The 24,942-nt window shown below is 36.7% G+C and overlaps 1 protein-coding gene and 1 long non-coding RNA gene across 3 annotated transcripts in view; both read right to left on the bottom strand.

Moving 5' to 3' along the window:
* The window catches only part of COG5 (component of oligomeric golgi complex 5), a 284,645-nt gene that overhangs the window by 75,389 nt on the left and 184,314 nt on the right, over positions 1 to 24,942 (bottom strand). The window lies entirely within an intron of this gene.
* Positions 1,003 to 24,938, bottom strand: LOC309632411. The gene is made up of 2 exons (XR_014246900.1): positions 5,103 to 24,938; positions 1,003 to 4,810 (listed from the first exon to the last, which is right to left on the bottom strand). It is a non-coding gene; the product is annotated as an uncharacterized lncRNA (long non-coding RNA).

The raw sequence follows: 24,942 nt of genomic DNA, 5'->3' as shown, positions 1-24,942 counted from the left end.
ATACTATAGGACAAACCAAAGATGTGTTCTAATAAGGTCTTTCAAAATAATACCAGTAACAGTAATTTTCCTCCCAGACTATTTACTGCACGTGATATGTGGACCATATATTTTGAAACTTAATCTATAAGGAAATAGACAAATCAACAATTACAGTTGAAGATTTTAATTCTTTCTCTCAATAAATGATAAAACAAGTACACAGAAAATCAGTAATTGACATTTATAGAATACTTTATCCAAAACAGCAGAGTAGCCATTATTTTCAAGTACACATGAAACATTTACCAAAATCAACGGTTTCTGATGCCAAGAAACAGTCTAAATAAATTTAAAAGGTTCCAAATCATACAAAGTATGAAAACCAAAACAGTTTTAGATTAGAAATCAGTAACAGAAATATTTTTAAAATCCTGGATAAATACCTGGAAGTGGAATTGCTGGATCATTTCTGTTTTTAATTTTTTTGAGGACCCTCCATACTCTTTCCTAGTGGCTGTGTCAATTTACATTCCCACCCTTTTCTCCACAACCTCATCAACACTTGTTATTTCTTGTCTTTCTGATACTAGCCATTCTAACAGGTTTGAGATTATACCTCATTGTGGTTTTGATTTCCATTTTGCTGATGATTAGTGATGCTGAGCATCTTTTCACATACCTGTTAGCCATCTATATGTTGTCTTTGGAAAAATGTCTACTCAGATCCTTTGCCCATTTTTTAACGGGATAGTTTGATTTTTTGCTATGAGTTGTATGGGTTCTATGTATATTTTAGATATAAACCCTTTGTCAGGTATATGATTTGCAAATATTTTTTCCCATTCAGTAGGCTGCCCTTTCATTTTGTTGATGATTTCTTTTGCTGTACAGAAGCTTTTTTGTTTGATATAGTCCCACTTGTTTATTTTTCCTTTTGTTGCCTTTGCTTTTGGAGTCAAATTCAAAAGAAAATCACAATGAGATATGACTATATACCTGTTAGAATGGCAAAAATTAAAAAAAAAAATCAAATGTTGGTGAGGATAGAGGAACTGAAACTCTTGTATACTGTTGGTAGAATGGAAAAATTGTATTATCATTCTGCAAAACAGCCTAGCATTTTCTTAAACTGTTAAACACATACCCACCATATGGTCAAACTATTCCTCTTCTACATGTTTAGCCAACAGAAAAAAAAGTATATGTCCATATACAGACTTCTATATGAACATTCAAAGCACCTTTATTTGTAATAGCCCAAAACTGGAAACAACCCAAATGTCCATCAACAAGTGAATGCATACACAAACTATAGTATATCTGCACAATGGAATACTATCCAGAAGTAAATACATAATACAATATGGATGAATCTAAAAACAATCATGCAGCATGAAAGACAAATAAGAATACACAATACATGCTGTATCATTCAATCTGTACACAGCTCTAGGAAAGGTAAACCAATAGATAGTGACAAAAAGCTGGTCAGAATTTGCCTGGGGAAGAAGAAAGGAGATGGCGGGGAGAGGAATTACAAAGGGGTACATGGAAACTTTTGCGGGTGAGAAATACATTCATTGATCTTGACTTGTGATGCTTTCATGGGTGTGCACATACGTCAAAACTTACCAAACTGTACACTTTATGTTCAGTTTACTGTATACCAATTATACTCTAGTAAAGCTGTTTTTAAAAAAAATCTTGGAGAGGACTTCTGTGAAATCTCTCCTTGCTGATGAAGAGGTCATTCACCATGGCCTGAGTGTCCCCACACATTCTTGCAAGGTATGCCAATGAGAGGCCCTGGTTGCTCTTTATCCAGGCCATTTATCAGGTTTGCATTTGTAGCAAGCAACCTTGAAACATGAGGTAACTTTGCCCTGCACACAAAGAGCAGGCTTGCTTACTGCTTACGGCAAAAGCTGTACATTCTCCAAGCTTAAAGTTCTCACCTGTGACACAAACTCACAGCATATGTACCATTCACGTGGGCCCAAACTGCATCTCCCCAGGAGGCCTGGAGGCATGGGGAACCAACATACAGATATGCCCATACTCATGCGGTTTGCTGTGCTGTGAGTAATAAAGTTCTGCTCTGACGCAGGAGTCTCATGTCTTCTGACAATATCCAGAACACTTCGGCAGGCTAGCCTTTTTAAGTAGGGTTAAAATCTCAGATCCTTCATGGTTCTTCAACTCCTCTAATCTAAATCATATTCCTTTTGTTATATTCTCATAACAATCTTCTCTTTGTCTTCTTTGCATTTACCACAATTTCTAATTTTACTTGTTTAAAGTATGTTTCCCCTACTTGACCGCAAACTCATGAGGACAAGGACAATACTTGTTTTCTTCAATGCATATTTGGTACTTAACACAGTGCCTGAAATAGTAGAAATTAAATAAATATTTCTTAATGATAAACTAAGTTTTGCTTTTTAATGGACAGCATACTCACTTTCACAGAAATCTTATCTGTATAGAACAAATCACTGTTGAGGGTTTCAGAGAGCTGAACTTTGACTATACTGTCTCAGTAAATGTGACTGACTAATCAATTCAAAGATACTTAAGTCAAACATATTTAAAGCTTACAAATAAATACTGTGGTAAATCCCAAAGCTAAATTCTACCTTACTTTCTTTTATAAGTGGTTATCAAGTATTCACATCAATTACCTATAAACCTGATTATAATCAATTATTTTTTTGATAAATGTAGAACACACACTGCACACCTTAATAATCTAAGAAATCATTTATAGATAGAAAATGACAGTTACTAATTCCCAGTTACTTAGTAATTCATTACTCAGAGCATGCCCCGTGTGAGCAACTCTTCTTTTTGAGTAATAACTAGTGATTCCAACACAGCACTAACATGGAGATGAAATTCATCTTTATTCCAGTACCTTCTTTTATGATGATTTCTCCATAACAATGAACACTATAAGAAATTATTTATTAGTTTGTGTTGACCATGTTCCTCCTTTAGAATGCAAGTTTAATGAAAACAAGGATATTATTTGACTTGTCTCTGTATTTCCTTTACCTAGAATAACACAAGGTACTGAATTACTGCATGAACAAATGAACTGAAAAAAGAATGAAGAGGGGTCTAGGTATGGAATTAAATCATTTCTCCAGATTCTAACAGTTTAGACTTAATTGCCTCACTACCCCCAGACCCCCTGGTTCAACCCTGATGTTTGCTTAATCCCAGAGTTGCAGCACTCACAGCTCTTGCCTTAGTCTTGAGCAGTTGTGCTAAATATCAGCCTGTATATATGCTTCTGCCACTGCATCTCCCTGTGTGAAGACTGAATACCTCATCTCTCAGCCACTAACTGGGGTCCTGACCAAGAATAGGCATCACTCCTTAAAACTCCCACCAACCTTCAGACAACCAAATTCTGGTCAATGTAAAAACTGGAAGGTAGATTTATCCACTCAAAAAATATTTGCTGATCATTTACTATATGACAAGTACTGTTGTAAATGTTGCATATGCAGTAGTGAACAAAATAAGCAGAGTTCCTACCCATGAGGAGCTTATATTCTAGTGAAGGAGAAAGACAATAAACAAATCAGTATGTAACATAATGTCAGGCAGTGTTAAGTGCTTTAAAGAATAATAAAGCAAGGTTAGAGAACAGATAGTGATAGGGAGTCGTAGTCTATTTATTGCAGACAGGGAGGGCCTCTCTAAGTGAAGCAAGGATATGACCCATCTGGATATCTGGGGAAAGAATGATTCAGATGGAAGAAACAGCAAATGCAAAGGACTTTAGGTAGGTTATCCCAGTAGAGGTCGCTGCTCTTATTTTAGCAAGTTGCCAAGCTCTTTAGATACCTTGGCCCGAGAGGGTCAGCCTCCACACCTAGGTTGAGTCTCTCTTTTTTAAGTACATTGCTACTCATTTCTAGTTCACTCCTTTCCTAACTGGCTCAATTCCCAATAACAACTGTCAGCCTTGCACATAAATCACCTAGCACTATGAAAGTAAAGGAGGCTAGTAGTATACTGCGTTTAGTATGTCTTGGAAAATATTATCTGTTTCATAATTGAATTAGATATCTAGTGCTACATAAGAACTTGCCACATATGTAGCTGTTTATTTTTAAAAATACACATTTATTATCTCATAGTTTCTGTGGGTCAGACGTACTGGGTCCTCTGCTTCAGGGTCTCTAAAAAGGCTGTAATCAAGTTGCCAGCCATGGCTGGAGTCTCATCTGAAGGTTCAACTGGGGAAGGATATGATGCCAAGCTCATGTGGTTGTTGCCAGGATTCAGTTCCTTATGAACTGAACTGGATTTAGGGTCTCAGTTCCTAGCTTGCTGTTGGCAAGGGGTCAATCTTAGTTCCTCACAAAGTGGACCTCCCCAATATGGCTGCTTATCTCATCAAAGCTTGTAATCCAAGAAGGCAATAGAGAAAACTTGCTAGCAACATGGAAGTTATGCTCTTATGTTACCTAATCACACAAGGGACATCCCCTTTGCATATTCTATACCTATAGAAGGTATACCTAAGCAAGTTGTACCTGTACTCAAGGGGAAGAGATTATAGAAGGGTGTAAACGCCAGGAGGCAGGGATCACTGGGGACCACCTTAGAATCTACCTGCTCCAATAAAATGAACCATACTTTATTCACATCAACAAAAATTATATAAAAGTCAAATGTTGAGGGCCATACAGCAGTCTGATAAACAGTTACTTTTCAAATACTACATTTCAAATATATAAATACTTTTCAAATAATATATTATAGACTATATTACTCCTTCCTAATTAAGACAGTTTCGTATTAAAAAAAAAACCTGTTGGGCTTCCCTGGTGGTGCAGTGGTTGAGAATCTGCCTGCCAATGCAGGGGACACGGGTTCGAGCCCTGGTCTGGGAAGATCCTACATGCCACGGAGCAACTAGGCCCGTGAGCCACAACTACTGAGCCTGCGCGTCTGGAGCCCGTGCTCCGCAACAAGAGAGGCCGCGATAGTGAGAGGCCCGCGCACCGCGATGAAGAGTGGCCCCCGCTTGCCACAACTGGAGAAAGCCCTCGCACAGAAACGAAGACCCAACACAGCTAAAAAAATAAATAAATTAAAAAAACCTGTTTAAAGTATTGTTGAAAAAACAGCCCAAACACACTATACATAAATAGTTCAGAAGTAAATTAAAGTACCAGAGTGAAATATGAGTAAGTCAGTTGTACCCAAGTTAACGAGTTTTCCTATTACTCATAAAAAGAACTTTTCCTACCAAGTCCCGGAAATCTACTATGGTCCAAGACATATATTAAAAGCAAATGAATGTTTATATGAACTAAAACTGATTGTAAATAATTTTATTGAGGATTAATATGCCTTCTGATTTAATTTTAAAATTATGATTTAATAAAACTAAAATCAGAATAGAAAAGAGACCTTTTTAAAACTCAAAGAAATCCTATTTAAGATGAACAGATATTAAAATTCAAGTTTTAAATGGAAAATCTGGTCAAAGCCTAAAGCATTAAACTTTGAATGAAGAATCTGAGTTAAAACACACACACACACACACACAACCTAAGATTAGCCACTTACGAACTATATACACAAATTATATATACACACACACATAATTAGGATGGAGTAACTGTCTGAAAATAACTGGCTATGGTCCCTAGGAGGTTTCTTAGGTTTTGTTTTGTTTTGTGTTTTTTCATAATAGCAGCAGCACAAAGTCATGGAATCCAATACCAACTGGGTATGCATTCTATACCACAACCTTTCCTTTTAGCAGGAATATAAAGCATACACATTCTCCTCCAGCTTCTTAACTAGTTAACCTTGAATGCATTTATGATATGAAGATGACCACCCTTGTTATTTCACAATAAAAATAACAGTCACAACAAAAATAAAGGTCACCTTCAACTTCTTACCCTCTATTCCCCTATAAATGTTTCTAGTCTTCAACTTTCTTCACAGGAACAACTGTCCATTCTATACAAGACCAATTCTTCAACTTCCACACTTAATCTCATCCCATTTCATCTCCTCCAAGACTATTATTCTCTTCTGTATTTTCAGCTTCCAACCAATTAAAAAAAAAAAAGATTGAACATGCTCTCATTGTATTAAAAAAAACAAAACTACAAATAACATGGCAAATGCTTCCCCCTGACCCTTTAACAGTTTACTTGTAGCCTCTGACCTGTCACCCTTTGCAAGTGTAGTCTACACACAACTCCTTGCCTCCTCCAGGCTGCAACCAGACTTCCAACTGCCACAGTGCCATGGAAACTGTTTTGGGAAAAGTTACAGTATCATTCTGACTGCCAAAAACAGTGGGTACTTTTCTGATCTCCTCTCACTGGATCGCTGTTGATCACTCTCTCACTGGATCACCGTTGATCACTCTCTCCTTTGTGAAACTCTCCATATCCCATTCTCTCTGGGGTTTTCTACTCTACTGATTTGTTTTTCTTACTCTTCTTTGCTGACTTCTTTCCTCTGCCTTAAATATTTTCCTTGAAACTTAAAAAAACTATTACTATAGAATTCAAACATATAATATGAAGAGAACCTCTATGTATCCATAACTTATCAACTTGATCTTGTTTTATCTATAACCCTACCCAATCCTCCTCCACTACTGCCAGTTATTTTGAAGCAAATTACAAACATCATGTCATCCATAAATATTTCAGCATGTATCTCTGATAGTACAGACTATTTAAAAAAAAAAATAACCGGGCTTCCCTGGTGGCACAGTGGTTGAGAATCTGCCTGCCAATGCAGGGGACACGGGTTCGAGCCCTGGTCTGGGAGGATCCCACATGCCGCGGAGCAACTAGGCCTGTGAGCCACAATTGCTGAGCCTGCGCGTCTGGAGCCTGTGCTCCGCAACAAGAGAGGCCGCGATAGTGAGAGGCCCGCGCACCGCGATGAAGAGCGGCCCCCGCTTGCCGCAACTAGAGAAAGCCCTCGCACAGAAACGAAGACCCAACACAGCCAAAAATAAATAAATACATAAATAAAAATTAAAAAAAAAAAACATAGTTCTCTTATCACACTTTACAAAATAACAATCAGCGATCGCATCTACATGATTGACTTGTGATTTTTTTTTTTTTGGTTTGTATGATTTAGGACCCATAAATAGTCCATATATTATAATTAGTTGATATATCATCAAGCCCCATCTATCGTTCCTCTCTTTCCTTTTATTCCTTTTAATTCTTTATTTAAGAAACTGGGTCATATATCCTATACAGCTTCCCACAGTGTGGATTCTGCTGATTGCACCCTCTGACCCCTGTATTTACTGTAGATTATCAGCTGGATCTAAAACAGTACATTTCAACCTTGGCTGCATATTGAAACAACTTTGGAAGCTTTAAAAAATCCTGGTGCTTGGGTTTCACCCCAGAGACTTTAATGTAATTGCAGTCTAGGCTATGAGATTTTTAAACATACTCCAAGTGATTCTAATGTGCAACCAAGTTGAAAACCAATGCAATATATAAGAGATTTGATCTGATTCCAGGGTCAATAACTTCTGGTAAGCCTACTGCATATGTAGCATATGAACTTGTGTACCATTTACCTTTTTTATATTAACAGTCCATTAATAATCATTGCCCAGATCTACTAAGAGACTGCAAAATGAAGATGCTGTACACATTCTTTGTACATTTATTACAGGTGATATTTTTATAAATAAAAACTTATGAAATCAATTATTCGGTTTCTCTGAGATATCGTTTGTAGGAAAGGCAGGAAAAATGATTTTCTTTTCCCTTTATTTACCACTATTCAAAGTAAGGAGTAGTATCATCAAGGGTAAGCAATAAGTATTTCTTTACTTACATCATTATGAATTCATGAATTCAGACGTACGTGATGGATTTAAATCACTTGTGATTGTTATCCTTATTGATGTTAAATTTATTCCTTCTCTGGTAGATTATCTATTCAAATTACTTCCTGAGTCCTATTAATTCAATCCTAATAGTCTTGGTCTTCATATCTTCCTTGCTTTCTAGTATATGGGGTTACAAAATTATCCTGCACATTTCTTGCCCCAGACTGAAAATCAGTCATTTCTCCAAGGACCTGTAATTTCTTTTAATGGGAAATCAACTTTTAAAACCACAGCATCGGTGTTAGAAGGGTTCAGTACTAATGAAATGGTCACTATTTCTAGGGCTTTTCAGTGGACAGAGCTATGTAATGTATGCTAATCAAATAATATATATATGTATTTTAATATCTTTATTGGAATATAATTGCTTTATGATGTTGTGTTAGTTTCTGTTGTATAACAAAGTGAATCAGCTATACGTATACACATATATCCCCATATCCCCTCCCTCTTGTGTCTCCCTTCCATCCTCCCTATCCCACCCCTCTAGGTGGTCACAAAGCAAGGAGCTGATCTCCCTGTGCTATGCGGCTGCTTCCCATTAGCTATCTATTTTACATTTGGTAGTGTATATATGTCAATGCTACTCTCTCACTTTGTCCCAGCTTACCCTTCCCCCTCCCCGTGTCCTCAAGTCCATTCTCTACATCTGTGTCTTTATTCCTGTACTGACCCTAGGTTCGTCAGAACCATTTTTTTTTTTAGATTCCATATATATGTGTTAGCATACGGTATTGGTTTTACTCTTTCTGACTTACTTCACTCTGTATGACACACTCTTGGTCCATACACTTCACTACAAAAAACTCAATTTCGTTTCTTTTTAGGGCTGAGTAATATTCCATTGTATATATGTGCCACATCTTCTTTACACATTCACCTGTCGATGGACACTTCGGTGGCTTCCATGTCCTGGCTAACGTAAACAGTGCTGCAATGAACATTGTGGTAAATAACTCTTTTGGAATTATGGTTTTCTCAGGGTATATGCCCAGTAGTGGGATTGCTGGGTCGTACAGCAGTTCTGTTTTTAGTTTTCTAAGGAACCTCCATATAGTTCTCCATAGTGGCTGTGTAAATTTACATTCCTACCAAAAGGGCAAGAGGGTTCCATTTTCTCCACACCCTCTCCAGCATTTACTGTTTGGAGATATTTTGATGATGGCCATTCTGACGGGTGTGAGGTGATACCTCATTGCAGTTTTGATCTGCATTTCTCTAATGATTAGTGATGTTGAGCATCCTTTCACGTGTTTGTTGGCAATCTGTATATCTTCTCTGGAGAAATTTCTATTTAGGTCTTCTGTCCATTTTTGGATTGCACTGTTTGCTTTTTGGATATTGAGCTGCATGAGCTGCTTGTATATTTTGGAGATTAATCCTTTGTCAGTTGCTTCATTTACAACTATTTTCTCCCATTCTGAGAGTTGTCTTTTCGTCTTGTTTATGGTTTCCATTGCTGTGCAAAAGCTCTTACATTTCATTAGGTCCCATTTGTTTGTTTTTATTTCCATTTCTCTAGGAGGTGGGTCAAAAAGGATCTTGCTGTGATTTATGTCATAGAGTGTTCTGCCTATGTTTTCCGCTAAGAGTTTGATAGTGTCTGGCATTACATTTAGGTCTTTAATCCATTTTGAGTTTATTTTTGTGTATGCTGTTAAGGAGTGTTCTAATTTCATTCTTTACATGTAGCTGTCCAGTTTTCACAGCACCACTTATTGAAGAGGCTGTCTTTTCTCCACTGTATATTCTTGCCTACTTTATCAAACATAAGGTGACCATATGTGCGTGGGTTTATCTCTGGGCTTTCTATCCTGTTCTGTTGATCTATATTTCTGTTTTTGTGCCAGTACCATACTGTCTTGATTAGTGTAGCTTTTTAGTATAGTCTGAAGTCAGGGAGCCTGATTCCTCCCACTCTGTTTTGCTTTCTCAAGATTGCTTTGGCTATTTGGGGTCTTTTGTGTTTCCATACAAAGTGTGAATTTTTTTGTTCTAGTTCTGTGAAAAATGCCATTGGTAGTTTAATAGGGACTGCATTGAATAGGGATTTAATAGGGATTGTAGATTGCTTTGGGTAGTATACTCATTTTCACAATGTTGAGTCTTCCAATCCAAGAACATGGTGTATCTCTCCATCTGTTGGTATCATCTTTAATTTCTTTCATCAGTGTCTTATAGTTTTCTGCATACAGGTCTTTTGTCTCCTTAGGTAGGTTTATTCATAGGTATTTTATTCTTTGTGTTGCAATGGTAAACGAGAGTGTTTCCTTAATTTCTCTTTCAGATTTTTCTTCATTAGTGTATAGGAATGCAAGAGATTTCTGTGCATTAATTTTGTATCCTGCTACATTACCAAATTCATTGATTAGTCCTAGTATTTTTCTGGTAGCATCTTTAGGATTCTCTATGTATAGTATCATGTCATCTGCAAACAGTGACAATTTTACTTCTTCTTTTCTGATTTGGATTCCTTTTATTTCTTTTTCTTCTCTGATTGCTGTGGTTAAAACTTCCAAAACTATGTTGAATAATAGTGGTGAGAGTGGGCAACCTTGTCTTGTTCCTGATCTTAGTGGAAATGGTTTCAGTTTTTCACCACTCAGAACAATGTTGGCTGTGGGTTTGTCATATATGGCCTTTAGTATGTTGAGGTAAGTTCCCTCTATGCCTAGCCTCTGGAGGGTTTTTATCATAAATCAGTGTTGAATTTTGTCAAAAGCTTTTTCTGCATCTACTGAGATGATCATATGGTTTTTCTCCTTCAATCTGTTAATATGGTCTATCACATTGATTGATCTGCATATATTGAAGAATGCCTGCATTCCTGGGATGAACCCCACTTGATCATGGTGTATGATCCTTTTAATGTGTTGTTGGATTCTGTTTGCTAGTATTTTGTTGAGGATTTTTGCATCTATGTTCATCAGTGATATTGGCCTGTAATTTTCTTTTTTGTGACATCTTTGTCTGGTTTTGTTATCAGGGTGACGGTGGCCTCGTAGGATGAGTTTGGGAGTTTTCCTCCCTCTGCTATATTTTGGAAGAGTTTGAGAAGGATAGGTGTTAGCTCTTCTCTAAATGTTTGACAGAATTCGCCTGTGAAGCCATCTGGTCCTGGGCTTTTGTTTGTTGCAAGATTTTTAATCACAGTTTCAATTTCAGTGCTTGTGACTGGTCTCCTTATATTTTCTATTTCTTCCTGGATCAGTCTCAGAAGGTTGTGCTTTTCTAATATTTGTCCATATCTTCCAGGTTGTCCATTTTACTGGCATATAGTTGCTTGTAGTAATCTCTCATGATCCTTTGTATTTCTGCAGTGTCAGTTGTTACTTCTCCTTTTTCATTTCTGTTGCTTTGAGTCTTTTCCCTTTTTTTCTTGATGAGTCTAGCTAATGGTTTATCAAATTTTGTTTATCTTCTCAAAGAACCAGCTTTTAGTTTTATTGATCTTTGTTACTGTTTCCTTCATTTCTTTTTCATTTATTTCTGATCTGGTGTTTATGACTTCTTTCTTTCTGCTAACTTTGGGGTTTTTTGTTGTTGTTGTTCTTTCTCTAATTGCTTTAGGTGTAAGGTTAAGTTGTTTGAGATGTTTCTTGTTTCTTGAGGTAGGACTGTATTGCTATGAACTTCCCTCTTAGAATTGCTTTTGCTGAATCCCATAGGTTTTGGATCATCGTGTTTTCATTGTCATTTGTTTCTAGGTATTTTCTGATTTCCTCTTTGATTTCTTCAGTGATCTCTTGGTTATTCAGTAGCATATTGTGTAGCCTCCATGTGTTTGTATTTTTTACAGCTTTTTTCCTGTAATTGATATCTAGTCTCATACCATTGTGGTTGGAAAAGATACTTGATACGACTTCAATTTTCTTATATTTACAAAGGCCTGATTTGTGACCCAAGATATGATCTATTCTGGAGAATGTTCCATGAGCACTTGAGAAGAAAGTGTATTCTGTTGTTTTTGGATGGAATGTCCTATAAATATCCATTAGGTCCATCTTGTTTAATGTATCATTTCAAGCTTGTGTTTCCTTATTTATTTTCCTTTTGGATGATCTGTCCATTGGTGAAAGTGGGGTGTTAAATCCCCCTATTATTATTGTGTTACTGTCGATTTCCCCTTTTATGGTTGTTAGCATTTGCCTTATGTACTGAGCTGCTCCTATGTTGGGTGCATAAATATTTACAATTGTTATATCTTCTTCTTGGATTGATCCCTTGATCATTATATAGTGTCCTTCTTTGTCTCTTGTAACATTCTTTATTTTAAGTCTATTTTGTCTGATATGAGAATTGCTAGTCCAGCTTTCTTTTTTCATTTGCATGGAATATCTTTTTCCATCCCCTCACTTTCAGTCTGTACGTGTCCCTAGGTCTGAAGTGGGTCTCTTGTAGACAGCATATACATGGGTCTTGTTTTTGTATCCATTCAGCCAGTCTATGTCTTTTGCTTGGAGCATATTTAATCCATTTACATTTAAGGTAATTATCGTTATGTATGTTCCTATTACCATTTTCTTAATTGTTCTGGGTTTGTTAATGTAGGTCTTTTCCTTGTCTTGTGTTTCCTGCCTAGAGAAGTTCCTTCAGCATTTGTTGTAAAGCTGGTTTGGTGGTGCTGAATTCTCTTCACTTTTGCTTGTCTGTAAAGGTTTTAATTTCTCCATAAAATCTGAATGAGATCCTTGCTGGGTAGAGTAATCTTGGTTGTAGGTTTTTCTCCTTCATTACTTTAAATATGTCCTGCCACTCCCTTCTGGCTTGCAGAGTTTCTGTTGAAAGATGAGCTGTTAACATTATGGGGATCCCATTGTATGTTATTTGTTGTTTTTCCCTTGCTGCTTTTAATATTTGTTCTTTGTATTTAATTTTTGATAGTTTGATTAGTATGTGTCTTGGAGTGTTTCTCCTTGGATTTATCCTGTATGGGACTCTCTGTGCTTCCTGGACTTGATTAACTATTTCCTTTCCTATATCAGGGAAGTTTTCAACTATAATCTCTTCTAATATTTTCTCAGTTCCTTTCTTTTTCTCTTCTTCTTCTGGGACCCCTATAATTCAAATGTTGGTGCATTTAATGTTGTCCCAGAGGTCTCTGAGACTGTCCTCAATTCTTTTCATTCTTTTTTGTTTATTGTGCTCTGTGGTAGTTATTTCCACTATTTTATCTTCCAGGTCACTTATCCGTTCTTCTGCCTCAGTTATTCTGCTATTGATTCCTTCTCGAGTATTTTTAATTTCATTTATTGTGTTGTTCATCATTGTTTGTTTGCTCTTTAGTTCTTCTAGGTCCTTGTTAAACATTTCTTGTATTTTCTCCATTCTATTTCCAAGATTTTGGATCATCTTGTCTATCATTAGTCTGAATTCTTTTTCAGGTAGAGTGCCTATTTCCTCTTCATTTGTTTGGTCTGGTGGGTTTTTACTTTGCTCCTTCATCTGCTGCTTATTTCTCTGTCTTCTCATTTTGTTTAACTTACTGTGCTTGGGGTCTCCTTTTCGCAGGCTGCAGGTTTATAGGTCCTACTGCATTTGGTGTCTGCCCCCAGTGGGTAAGGTTGGTTCAGTGGGTTGTGTAGGCTTCCTGGTGGAGGGGACTGGTGCTTGTGTCCTGGTGGATAAGGCTGGATCTTGTCTTTCTGGTAGGCAGGACCACATCTGGTGGCGTGTTTTGGGGTGTCTGTGAACTTAGTATGATTTTAGGCAGCCTCTCTGCTAATGGGTGGGGTTGTGTTCCTGTCTTGCTAGTTGTTTGGCATGGGGTGTCCAGGACTGGAGCCTGCTGGTCGTTGGGTGGAGCTGGGTCTTAGCATTGAGACGGAGATCTCTGGGAGAGCTCTCGCCGATCAATATTACGTTGGGTTGGGAGGTCTCTGGTGGTCCAATGTCTTGAACTTGGCTCTCCCGCCTCAGAGGCTCAGGCCTGACACCTGGCCGGAGCACCAAGACCATGTCAGCCACACGGCTTACACGTTAGTTGGTTAAATTCTCCAATCCAAAGGCACAGGGTGGCCGGACTTCTGTGCTCCGCTCGGTCTTCCAGCCGGGCGTTGTCCTCTGTGCCTGGTCAGTATGGAGAGTCTGCTTTGGATCTAGGTGCAGCTGCATTCCCTAGCGTCTAGAAGAAGCAGCCGTTGCCCCCATCCTCTTCTATCCCTGCCGCAACTCGTCACCAAATAATATATTTTTAAAGAAAAAATACCTTATCAGTTGATCTCACCCATTTTTATATGTTGTTTCACCTATGCTGAAAATCCAGATTCAGTTTGATACCAACATAATTATTTATTTACACCACACCACACAAACAACTGTCTGAATATAACAATAACAATACTAAAAATAACATGGTTATTGAAAAGAGGTAATGTGTTTTTTGGGAGGTTCTTGTTATCCTGTAAGTATATCCCACTAGGGCTATAAAAATAAATTACTGTGTTTAAAAGTAAAGTAGTCAGAAAATAGATAAACAACAAGGACCTACTACTGCTGTATAGCACAGGGAACAATATTCAATATCTTGTAATAACCTATAATGGAAAAGAATCTGAAAAAGAATATATATATTCAGTTATATACATATAACCGAATCGTTTTGCTGTAGACCTGAAACTAACACAACTGTATAATTTAAATATACTTCAATTTAAAAAAGAGGTTTAAAAAAAACAAGTAGTCAAATGAGTAAAGTAAAAAGTCAAATTAAAGACTGCCTCTCTGTGTGGTTATGCCACCAACTGGACACATAACTGCATTAATATTTTCCATTTTACTTTTGATTTTTAGTAATTTCTTCTTTCATTTTAATTTTGTTTTATAACTATATAAAATATTTATATAACTTCAAAACTAAATCTCCACAACAAAGTATACTCATAGAAGTCTAGCTTTCATCCCTGTCGTCTCCTATGTATTCTTCACACACTCCTTCCCCCAACTACTGGTAACCATTTTGTTCTGGATTTTACAGTTTATCCTTCTATTTCTTAAAAATATGGGCCAAAATGTGTATTTACTTATACCACTCCCTTTCTTATTAGCACACTGTAGACATATTTCTCTATAACTTGGAGATTGCTCCATAGTAGTATATAAAGATATTCCTCATTCCTTCTTTTTTCTTTCTCATTTTTTTTTATAGCTGTATGGCATTCCATTCTATGGATGCACCATAGTTTGTTTACCTAATCCCCTAGTGATGAACATTTGGGCTGTTTTCAGTTCTTTTTCCAAATAATGATGCAATGAACAGCCTTGTGAATATGTCTCTTCATGCTTTTGCTAGTGCATTTATGGAATAGATCCTTAGAAGTAGAACTGCCGAGTAAAAAAGCAACTGCTTACATAATTTTGTTAGATACTTATATACTTTGTTAGATAATTTTGTTAGAAACTCCCCTCTATAAGGTTTGTATGCTAATTAGCATTGCGTGAGAGTGACTATTTCCTCATAAGTTTGCCATGTGTTATCAAACTTTTTTTTACTTTTTTGCTAGTAGGATAGATGAGAAATGGTGTTTCTGTATACTTTTATTTTGCATCTATTTATAGGTGACACTGAGCATCTTTTACAAATGCTTGAGACACCTACACTTTTTTTGGTAGGGTTGTTGGCCTTTTTCTTCTTATTTTAGAAGCTTTTTATATATTAGCGATACTAACTCCTTTTCTTTGATGTAAGTTATAAATATCTTTCTAGTTTGTCATTGTCGTTTTATTTTGCTTAAGGGTTTCTTTGCCATGCAAATTTTTTAACATAGTCAAATTATCAATCTTTTCATCACTGCTTCTGGATATTAAACCAGAGAAGCTGCTTGTTCACTTGTGTTTCTTCTGGCACTTGAATGGTTTCATATTTTACATTTAATTCTTTGATCCACTTGGAATTTACCCTGCTATGTGAGTAAAGTGGGGATTTTTTTTCTCTTAGCTCTTTTTATCTCAATCTCCTCTTCAACTCTGAGCACTTTATTCATTTCCATAACTACTGGATCACTTTTATCCATTCAACAAATCTCCATGGAAGATTTAATTAAATATCTTAGTCTCATATTTGCTTTCTTCTTTTACCTCAGTGAAAACTGCTTCATAGTTTATAACTAATGATATAAAATGCTCACTGAAAAAAATCAAATAAAGGCATAAGGAAAAAAGTTAAAAGTTACCTGGTATCCTATTATCCTATAATAATCATGCTAACATTTTTTCACCATGCTTTTGTATCCCTGTTTATCACATATACATACTGTTGTTTGTGTTCTAAAAGTACTTCATATTTTAGGGTCTCATTTACCTTATAAGTGCTTACTATTTTTTTAATGAGAAGTATTTTTATTTCACAGTTTGGTTTTCTCCTCAGATTTCCTCCTAATACTTAAAGCCTTTAATATTAATTTAACACTTTAGGGATCCATTTCAACAGGATGTTTATTTTGTATTAAGCACTGTGCTCTGTGATAGGAATGTAATATGGAATAGAAGTACACAGAGACACTTTCTCTAGAGCCTAGTGGGAGATACAGCGAGGCAAGGAGGTGAGCCAGTACAATGCAGTGGGGTAAGGATTGAAACTGGGAACATGTCAGAGTTTTGTGGGAGCATATAGAGGATATCATACCCATATTTGAGTGTGTGTATGGGGAAGGAGGTGTCAAGGAACACTTTATTTCTAAACGGAGAATGGAAAGATGAGTGTGACTTTTCCAGATGAAGGGGGGATATAGACATGTGTTTCAGGTATTTGTAAATACTGAGAAGAAGGAGGGTGATTCATTCAAGAACTAAAGCTCAAGGACAGAGATTTAAAAAATTAAAAAGGAAAAAAATGATTGCTAAAGAGAGGAAGGGACCAGAGAAGTCAGGTTGGGACCGTATCCTGAGAGTAACAGGGGTAAGAAGAGTGGAAGAAGAAGAGTTGTTAAGACCAGTGCTCCCATCTTAACAACTAAAGAAGCCAGAGATATTGTTTAAAATTCAAGCTTGCCCCATACAGAGAACCTCTGCTGGAGAAGAGGGAAACTGGAAAAGCTTTTAGTGGTTCGTGGAGTGACAATTTTTAAACTTAAAGATTCTCAAGCATCCTATGGAAGATTTACTTAGTTACACAGTTGCAAGGGAAGCTGGGGAACTAGGTCTAAGCTTCAAAGAGCACAGGTTAAAATATCCTTCATATTTGTGGAAACATATCTTAGGAAACAAAGACCACCTGGGGGGAGAGAACATGCTACCAACAGAGGCAGGTCTTCCTTTCCCTGAAGACAGTCACCAGATTGTGCAGTTTCATGTGGTGGGAGGCTAAAGAGCTTGTCTGGAAGCCACTGGAGGACAGAGCTAGATAACCTCAATATTTCAGGGCTAAGGAGACAAAGACCCTCCAACTTCTCAATTAAAGGCCTGGGAGAAGCATGTCTAAAAAAAAGGGAAGAATTAGAGATATACTGAGTCCTATTAAAACTGCAACTACTCCAAGCCAACCCAATCCTAGAGTGAACTGAAATGGTCAGCCAAAGGGAGAGAAAAGAAACCAACAAAATACTTCATAATATGCTAATAAAATCCTATGAATCAGTAAGACATACAATTCTATAGAAAATCAACAGACGTGTAAAAGAGCATATGCAAATGGCCAATATATATATGGAAAAATGAATAATATCATTAATCACAAAGGAAATAAAAATTAAAGCTACAATGTGATTTGACTAAACATCCACCAGAACGGCTAGAACAAAAAACAGAAAATAGCAAGAGATGCAAGGCTGTGGACAAACTGGGACTCTCATATACTGTCAATGGGAGTTTAAATTGGTACAGCGACACTGGAAAACTTTTTGGCAGTGTCTACTAAAGCTGAACATATGCATACTCTATCACCTACTATATTCATTTCCTACAGCTGCCGTAACGAGTCACCACAAACTTGGTGGCTTAAAACAATATAAGTGTATTATCTTGCAGCTCTGGAGGTCAGAAGTACAAATTTGGTCTCACTAAAATCAAGGTGTCAGCAGAGCTACCTTCCTTCTGGAGGTTCTAAGGGAGTTTTTACTTGACCTTTTCACCTACCTCCATTCCTTGGCTTATGGTCCCCTACTAGCAGTTACATCACTCCGATCACTGTTTCCACGATTACATCTCCTCTTCTGACTCTGCTACCGCCCTCTTACCCTTCTAAGGCAATTGATGACTACACTGCGCCCACTCAGAAGATCCAGGATAATCTCTCTATCTCAAGATCCTTAAATTATATCTGCAAAATCCATTGTGCCATGTAAGGTAACACATGCAAATTTCTGGGAGGGCTATTATTCTGTCTACCACACCTACCTGTTTTCCATTCCTGGGTTTATTCCCAATAAAAAAGGACAGAATTGCCACAGGTAGCATTATTTAAAATAGCTCAAAATGGGAAACCACCCAAATACCCATCTATAATATGGTGGATAAAATATAATATGGCATATTGACTGAATGGTTTATTTTACAACATTGGGAATGACCTACAAGGACATGCAACAACATGGAGGACTCTTAGAAACATGGAGCGAGAGACGTCAGAAAACAAATACAAGATTAAAACTGGATGATTTTATCTGCATAAAATAGCAATAATTGGGCTTCCCTGGTGGCGCAGTGGTTAAGAATCCACCTGCCAATGCAGGAGACACGGGTTTGAGCCCTGGTCCAGGAAGATCCCACATGCTGTGGAGCAACTAAGCCCACGTGCCACAACTACTGAGCCTGAGCTCTAGAGCCCGTGAGACACAACTACTGCAGCCGACACACCTAGAGTCCATGCTCTGCAACAAGAGAAGCCACCACAATGAGAAGCCTGCGCACCGCAACGAAAGAGTGGCCCCTGCTCTCCGCAACTAGAGAAAAGCCCGCATGCAGCAACGAAGACCCACCACAGTCAAAAATAAAATAAATGAATTAAAAAAAATTTTTTTTAAATAGCAATAATTAAAGCAAAAAAACCCCCCATCTCTACCATCAGAAATTAGTGGTTACTCTTGTTAGGAGAAGAAGAGGCAGAAACTAGAAGGGGACATGAGGGGAGCGTCTGGGTTCAGGTAATATTCTGTTTCTTGATCTTGATGCTGTTCTTGATCTTGGTAACACAGCTGTATTGAGATTTGAAAAATTCATTTAGGTATATAAGTATGATACACATACCTTTTCTTTATGAGTACAGTTGGCCCTTGAACAACAAGGGTTTGAGCTGTGTGGGTCCATGTACATGTGGATTTTTCAATAGTAAATACTACAGTACTACACAATCTGCAGTTGGCTGAATCTGCAGGTGCGGAACCACAGATCTGGAGAGCCAACCATAGTGATACATGGATTTTTGACTGCACAAAAGGTCGGTCCTCCTAACCCCCTTGCTGTTCAACGGTCAACTGTATTATACCTTAATGAATGATTTTTAAAAAGAGAAGTCAATGAAAGACTTTTAAAGTCTTTTAAAATTTATTTTTGCAGTTTTATTTAGATATAATTGACTTATAACATTTATTAGTATGTACAACATAATGATTTGATATATCTGCAAGATTTTATCAGAGAATTATATGATCAATGGAAGATTTTATCAGAGAATTATATGATCAAATTTGTCCTGTCAAAGAAAGTTTCTAAAAACTTGCTTGATGACTAGACTTACTTTCTGCCAGGTTATACAAACTTTGAGTACTTTTAAAAAACACTCCTCTCAAGTTCTCAAATCTAGTGACTTCTCTTTTTCAGCAAGCTCCAAGTTTTCTTCTTTATGTGCTACACGGTGCTCAGGATGGTCCCTTGTAAACTCATTAGAGCTCTGTAGCAGAAGAATGCTTCAGTTGCAGGGATCAAAATTCTAAAAGGTACTTAAAATGAGGGTGTGAGATCTATCTCCTAAGTATATATATTTAAGTTGTACATTAACTTTTAAGAAATGCATCACAGGGACTTCCCTGGTGGTGCAGTGATTAAGAATTTGCCTGCCAAAACAGGGGACACAGGTTCAATCCCTGGTCCAGGAAGATCCCACATGTCGCGGAGCAACTAAGCCCATGCACCACAACTACTGAGTCTGAGCTCTAGAGCCCGCGAACCACAACTACTGAGCCCGCGTGCCTCAACTATTGAAGCCCTCACGCCTAGAGCCTGTGCTCCGCAATAAGAGAAGCCACCGCAATGAGGAGCCCATGCACCACAATGAAGAGTAGCCCCCACTCACCGCAACTAGAGAAAGCCCATGCGCCGCAACGAAGACCCAATGCAGCCCAAAAAAAAAAAAAGAAATGCATCACAGTAAAATCTCATTTAACATGGACACCATTCTAACACTTTTTTTAAATCTACATTAAAGTATTCATAATTGTATAGCTTGTTTGTCTCCCTATTTCAAAGGAAGAGTGGACTCCTGATTTACCACTGTATCTTTAAAAAGGTAAAGATAATGAGTTTTAGCATATATTTTAAGTCTTAAAGCTTTCTATATCTTCAGATGTGCGTATCTCCTAAAGTGTTTCTCTTATTCACACTTGATTTTCCAAAGCACTACAGATATATACCATGTAGCTTTCTTAATTTTATGAATCAACTCCTCGAGTTGCTTAAGAGTTTTGATAGATTAATATTGCACAAAGGGTTTTAAATTTTTAAAATAGACTGACCTGCCAGAACATTTTAAGCATATTTCAAAATATGTTTTTAAGTGCTTACGCTTTTATAAAAGGGCACTGGCATCTTTTCTTCCTTGCTTCCTTCCTCTTTTTCTTTCGTCCTTCCTTCCAGTCAACAAGCATTTATTGAAGCCTTACTATGTGCTAGGTACACTTTTAGCCATTGAAGATACTACTACCATGACCAATATAGTATTCCATGTCTTATGGGGAATTAAATTCTAGTGGGAGGAGGGAGGAGTTCAGACTAAATAAATATAGTGTATTAGTAAGTGATGAGAGCTATGGAGAAAACTAAGGGGGATAAGACATTCTGGGAAAATCACATTACAAAGAAGAATTATGAAGTCATTTCAAAGAGTTCAAAATGGTAATGTTTATTTTGCTTGTTTCTATTGAGACTTGAAAAATATATGTATCATAACCCAACAGGCTGGTGAACAAACATTATTATCTGGAAACTACAATGAGAAATAACAGACATAAAGCTTAGAAATCATCTTGGAAATAACTATCAGCCATAGATAATTAAAGCAGCACATTTCCTATAGAAGCTACTCTGAATCTTCATGGTGACAAGTTCAGGCCCCTTTCCTTTTAAATAAAGTAAATTCACTGTCAAACCCCTAGATTATATTTTATTATATCTAGTAGAACTTATTTTTATTAAGCATGAACATTCACAATCAGAAGGAACATGTTCCTAAGTAGGAAATTTTTCCTTTAGATATTTTCTGCCAAATATTACTTACTTAACACAATCTGTTACACCGTATATAATCTTCAACTCTGCAGATGGTTGCATCTCCTTTATATTGCCTGCCTATAATTTTAAACAATTACTACAGTACACTCCAGGGACTATATGTGCTATATAAATGGACTCTGCCTCTTTCTCCAGTCTTGAAGCTGGGCAAATGCAGGCCTTGTAGGCGTGTAGGGTGCAGCCCGACAGCTTCTCAGGTGTTTATCACTTTATTTTAATTTTGTAACATTTTTCCTCAAGGAAAAGGATTAGAGAGAATATACCTGTTCCTCACACAAGACTGGGAGGAGTGCCTGTTCCTGAAAGCCAAACTAAAAAACCACACAATTCACAGAGTATTTTGTAGAGTCTAGCCTCCGTAGTGGGAAATAATTAGCTCTAGACTAAACACTACTCAGGTTTTGCCAATAAATCTAAAAAGCAAGACTCAAAGGAACCAAATTATTTTTTAGTAACTTGACAGTACCCGAGAGTGGGAATACTTAACAGGAAGACAAAAGTATCTAGTACTAAACAAGGTAAAATTCATGTGTGATACTGAATCACAAATTATTAGACATGCAAAAAAGTAGGAAACAATATCAATAAGGAAGAAGAAAATTCAATCAACCAGACCCAGAATTGACAGAGAGGACTGAATTAGAGACAAGGGCATTTCCATTCCAGCCCCACTCTCTAGAGTTATACTCTCTTAATATTTGTGTGATTTGTTGGGATGAGGTTTACCTTATACAATTTCTACTAAAAATGTGCTAAATCAACCAATAATAAACAATATTGGAAGATGTAATGGTTAAAGGTTTGAAATATTTCAAGTATGCTAAGGTTATTTCTTTGGTACGTTCCTACCATATTGAGAGAAAAAAGTATTCAAAATGCCAATTAAGTTTACTCATTAAAGAAAGAAAATAAAATACTGTCTACAGGGCTTCCCTGGGGGCATAGTGGTTAAGAATCCGCCTGCCAATGCAGGGGACACGGGTTTGAGTCCTGGTCCAGGAAGATCCCACATGCCGCAGAGCAACTAAGCCTGTGCACCACAACTACTGAGCCTGTGCTCTAGAGCCCAGGAGCCACAACTACTGAGCCTGTGTGCCACAACTACTGAAGCCCGTGCACCTAGAGTCCGTGCTCTGCAACGAGAGAAGCCACCACAATGAGAAGCCCGTACACCACAACAGAGTAGCCCTTGCTCGCTGCAACTAGAGAAAGCCCACGTGCAGCAACAAAGACCCAACGCAGCCAAAAATAAATAAATAAAATTTTTAAAAAAAGAGAGTAGGAATATACCAATCTAAAAAAAAAAAAAAAAAAATACTGTCTACAACAACTCCAAGGTTTTGTAAAGGCTTTGAAGTGAGAAAGTACAGTTTTAATGAATGCTTGAAAACAGCAACAATGAGCTTTTACATTGCTTTCTTTTATTCTAAAAACTGAGGTTTTAATGAATTTTATAATTATGCTTATATATTTTGTAGGTCAATTTACATCTTTGTGTTTTCCTACTGGTATGTGAGTAAATGTATTCCACAACTGGCTTATAGTGTGAAAGTTAAATATTAAAGAAAACTTCATCATGATAACTGGTTTCATGAAAAATCATTACTTTCATACATGGAGTAAGAAACTATTGAAAGGCTGTATTTATATAATACTATATTTGAATATTTGAAAAACTACCTCCTAAAATTGATAAATTGGACATTTTTCAAAACTAAAAACTTTTGTCATTTGGAAGATACTGTTAAGAAAATGCAAAGGCAAACCACAGACAGGGGGCTATGTTTGTAAAACATACATCTGAGAAAGGACTTGGAATCAGATATATAAGGATATTTTAAGACTCAATAATAAGAGGACAAGCAATAAGCTAAAATATTTAACTAAAAAGTCAGTAATTTTGACAAACACTTAACCAAAGAAGATATACAGATGGGAAATAAACCTATGAAAATCTGGTCATCACTAGTCTTTAGGCTAGTGGAAGTTAAAACCACAATGAAAGTCCACTGAACACTCACAAGAATGGCTAAAATTAAAATGACAATATCATGGATTGATGAAAATATAGAAGAATTATCATACATTGTTGATGGGGATGAAAAATGGTACATCTATCTTGGGAAACAGTTCAGCAGTTTTTTAAAGTTAAACATATACTTATCAAATGATCAGGAAATTCCACTCTATGTGTTTACCCAAGAGAATGAAGACATATGTCTACAAAAGACCTGTATGTAAATGACTGTAGTAGCTTTATTCATAATAAACCCAAACTGTAATAAACCAGTTATTCCCCCAACTGGAGAATAGATAAATTGTGTATATCTATACAATGAAATTCTAATCAGCAATAAAAAGAAATGGACTACTGGTACATGCAACAACATGAATAAACCTTAAAATAACTACGTTGCTATACAAGAACTCATACTGCATGATCCCAGTTTTATGAAAATCTAGGAAAAGCTAACTTATACAGACAGAAAGCTTATCATTAGCTGCCAGGAGCCAAGAGGTAGGGATAGGAGATTAACTATAAGAGTACATTAGGGACATGGGGGGTGGGGTGTTGGTGATAGAAATGTTCTGTATCTTAATTGTGATGGTGGTTATAAGGATGTAAACATCTGTCAAAAATTCATAGAATTTTCTGCTCAAAGTTCGTGAATTTTATATATGTAAATTACATCTCAAAAAAGCTGACCAAAACCTAAAGCAGGGAGAAGCACAGTATTGTTTGAGTAGGGTGATTTGTAGAAGTAAACAGAATGAATCAGTCCTAAATAAACCCTCTGCTTAAGTTCTGTCTGGCCACACACGAATGAAGACCTTCTCTGTGGTCACTGCCTTGCCACACACTCCTTTAGAAGTAGAAGTAGGGAAGCAAGGTAGTGTGGTTAATTCAATCTGGAGTTGTCAGGGACTAAATAATGTTTACATTACTAGGTACTTTCAGTAAATGTGAATAAAAACTTAACTTCGTACAAACTCTCAAAACACTTTTAAAAGGCCTAGGTACATTCAATGCTCTTACATTCAGTGATTAGACAAAAACACTTATATGATATTAGCTAGTTTGTATACTTCATTGTTTAGAAGTACCCTGTGCCATTATTTCATGACAAAACCAAACTAAGAAAAATTTGTTGGATTATATTTGGTTAAGCAACTTTTAATTCATGATGTGGGTGTTTCAGCTGTTCATTCATCAAATCTTCTTTTTAACAATAAAGGAAAAGCTATAAGGTCTCTGCATTTTAATATCTCTTTGTTCGGAATTAAAATACTCTACAAGCTTTAACTAAATTCTTCAACATCAATCACCCTTTACATAGGAAAAATTCAGGTTCCTCTGACTGAATTATGGAGAATTAACTTATTCTTCTGGAGCATTTTATTTCACATCCTAAGTATTTTAAAAGTGTAAAAAAAGAACTTATTGCTTATATAACTGAATATATAGGTAACATAAGAAATGACAATTAGCCAGGAGTTTTTAAAAGATATGTTTTATAAACTAATAGAGCAAAACTTCTTGATATTAAATTTTAAAGTAACTGAAAAACTGTGAAATCAATTTGCAAAATAAATACTATACT

The sequence above is a fragment of the Balaenoptera borealis genome (assembly GCF_965194805.1).
Source record: "Balaenoptera borealis genome assembly, chromosome: 7".
Lineage (NCBI taxonomy): Eukaryota > Metazoa > Chordata > Mammalia > Artiodactyla > Balaenopteridae > Balaenoptera > Balaenoptera borealis.
The sequence above is the reverse complement of the archived record's forward strand: the minus strand, read 5'-3'. Positions and strand labels throughout refer to the sequence as shown.